Genomic DNA, 2,519 nt, shown 5'->3' with positions numbered 1-2,519 from the left:
TTTTTGTAAATGTTTTGATATTGTGTGCTGTCTTCGGGGCATTCGGTAGTTATTTTCCTCATTTATTGATTGTAGATTTGTTTCTTCCTGCTTTTTTGTTTTATTTGGTTATGTCTGAGCAGGCGGACTGTGTGTTCTTTGTTGTTTGCTCATTTGTGGGCACAATACTTTTTGTCTCCTTCTCCAATTGGGAGGGTCAGCTGCTCTGATATGGTAAAGCAGGGCAGGTCTAGCTGAAGAGGAGTTGCTGGGATGGGTTGTTTGTGGAACTTACTACAGCCACCAGGGCGGGCCAGTAATCAGTGCAGGGCAGGTTCTGGTAGGCTGTGCCTGGGCTGCTTGGTGGTGTGACATTCAGCGCATGGTGCAGGTAGGCAGGATGGAGGGAGTAGATTGTGATGTGTGGAGCTAAGATGGGTATGGGAGAAAGGAGAGAGAGGGGAGAGGAATGGGAGGCAAAAACATACAAACAAACAAAAAAGAGTGCTAGAGGAGATTGCTGTTGGAGTGGAGAGATGAGAGACTATGAAGTGGAGAAAAACAAAAAGGAGAGGCAGAAGAAAAAAAAGAAAATATGATTAAATAAAAATTAGAAAGAAAAAAGAAAAGATGTGCTCCCAGGGATCCCTCTGTGTGGTTGCGAGGTCTGGGGAAGTGGCTCCCAGGCCGTGAAGTACAGTCTGGCTAGAAGGGTAGAGGTGTCACTAAGCACCAGGTGTTCAGGGGACAGGAAGAGAAGGAAAGTATGGAGAGATGAGAAACCGAGTAACGAAGAAAGATAAAAAGGAAGAAAGAGGGAAAAGAAAACAAAACAAATAATAATAAAAAAAGAACAAGAAAAATCCCCGAAAAAAAAACAGAAAAAACAAGAAAAAAGAAATGCCCTCGAGGATCCCTCTGTGCGTCTGCCCAAACTGAGTGGGTAGGTCCCAAGCCGCGCAGTACTGCCCAGCTAGAACAGACTCCCAATTCGAGAAAAGATAAAGAGGACAAACAAACAATTCAAAACAAACAAACAAACAAAAAAACCCTGGATCCCACCAGCATGGCAGCATGGGCCGGGAAGCAATTTCACACTTGAGTGGTGTTTCACAGCCTTTCAGGAAGAAGCAAAGATGGCGCATGGAGCCAGGTATTTGCGAGAAAGGAGGGGAGGTGGTGAGAGGTAAGGAAGAAATCTAAAGAAGCAGAAAAAAGCAACACCAGCATCCCTCAAATGGCACTTAGGGAGCCGGCCAGTGCGGGTGGGTGGAATCCAACCAACACTGGGGTGAAGCCGGTGCTTCCTGGCCATGAGACTGGTCGCAGGAAGCAGAGGAGACCGAGTGGGGATGAAGAAGGTTGGGGGGTGGGAAAGCATATATCACTAATTACCAGTTGTTCTGTCTCCTGCTGGAAGTTCCGTGAAGCTGCTTCCTCGTACTCCCTGTTTGTTGATCTCCAATAGGAGTCCAAGATGGTGGATCCATGTTGTGGTAGCTGGTAGGGGACCTCTGCGTGTATTTCTCCTAGCTCTCTGTTCTCTGTCAGTTTCTTATTCAATTAGGTGCTTGGCTGAGTTCTTTATCTCTTCATTTGATCTTAGGGTTTCAGGCTGACGTGTGACTCTGTTTGACTTAGTTTTTTGGATCTTTGCTGTGGAGGGATGGTGTAGTGCTTCTTCGTATAGCACCATGTTGCCTGGAAGTCCATTATTATTATTCTTAATAGAATGACAAATAACCTGGGCCTGGCTGAAGTTCTTTAATTTCCCTGCTTATGATATATGTGTTCTGAAGACTGACAGCTGTCTTGTTTGTTTACAGGGAAGACTCCTCTACCTCCTATCAGGAAAAGTATGAAGTGTGTGCTTTCCCTGGAGACCATTCTGCTGCCTAGAGGCGGTGTATTCAGGCCTGAATCTGTCTGCACATTTGAGTCATGTGACCTTGAGCATGCTCCTTGTCTTCATTGTCTAGTGGTAATGTAGCACAAATACCACAAGTGAGTGGCTTTAAAGAATAGAAATTTCTTTTTCTCACAGTTTTGGAGGCTAAAAGCTCCGGTCAGGATCTAAGTAATGATGATTCCTTCTTTGTTAGTAGCCCTGGGTGTTCCTTTGTTCCTTGGCTTATAGACGATCCTCACATGGCATCTGTTATTCCCTGGGTGTGGATATGTGTCTCATCTGCTCTTTTCATAACTCAGGAGTGATTAGATTTAGAACTTACCCTACTGACTTATGATAGAACCAACATAACAAAGAAAACTCTTTTTACAAACGTGATTACATCGCCAGGTGTAGGGGTTGGGATTCCAACCCATAGTTTGGAGGGACACAATTTAATCTGTAACACTCCTTACCGTCTAGAATCTTCCTTTTCCTTATAAGCAAAATGGGGGATGATTACCTGGGAATGGGGCAGCACTAACATTTATTGAACACTTACTATGTCCCAGACATTCTTCTAAGTGTTTTACGTGTATCATCTCACATGAGCCTTACAGTTACCTATGAGATAGGTAGTGACATCATCTTC

Source organism: Trichechus manatus, unplaced genomic scaffold (genome assembly GCF_000243295.1).
Source record: "Trichechus manatus latirostris isolate Lorelei unplaced genomic scaffold, TriManLat1.0 scaffold00014, whole genome shotgun sequence".
Lineage (NCBI taxonomy): Eukaryota > Metazoa > Chordata > Mammalia > Sirenia > Trichechidae > Trichechus > Trichechus manatus.
The sequence above is the reverse complement of the archived record's forward strand: the minus strand, read 5'-3'. Positions refer to the sequence as shown.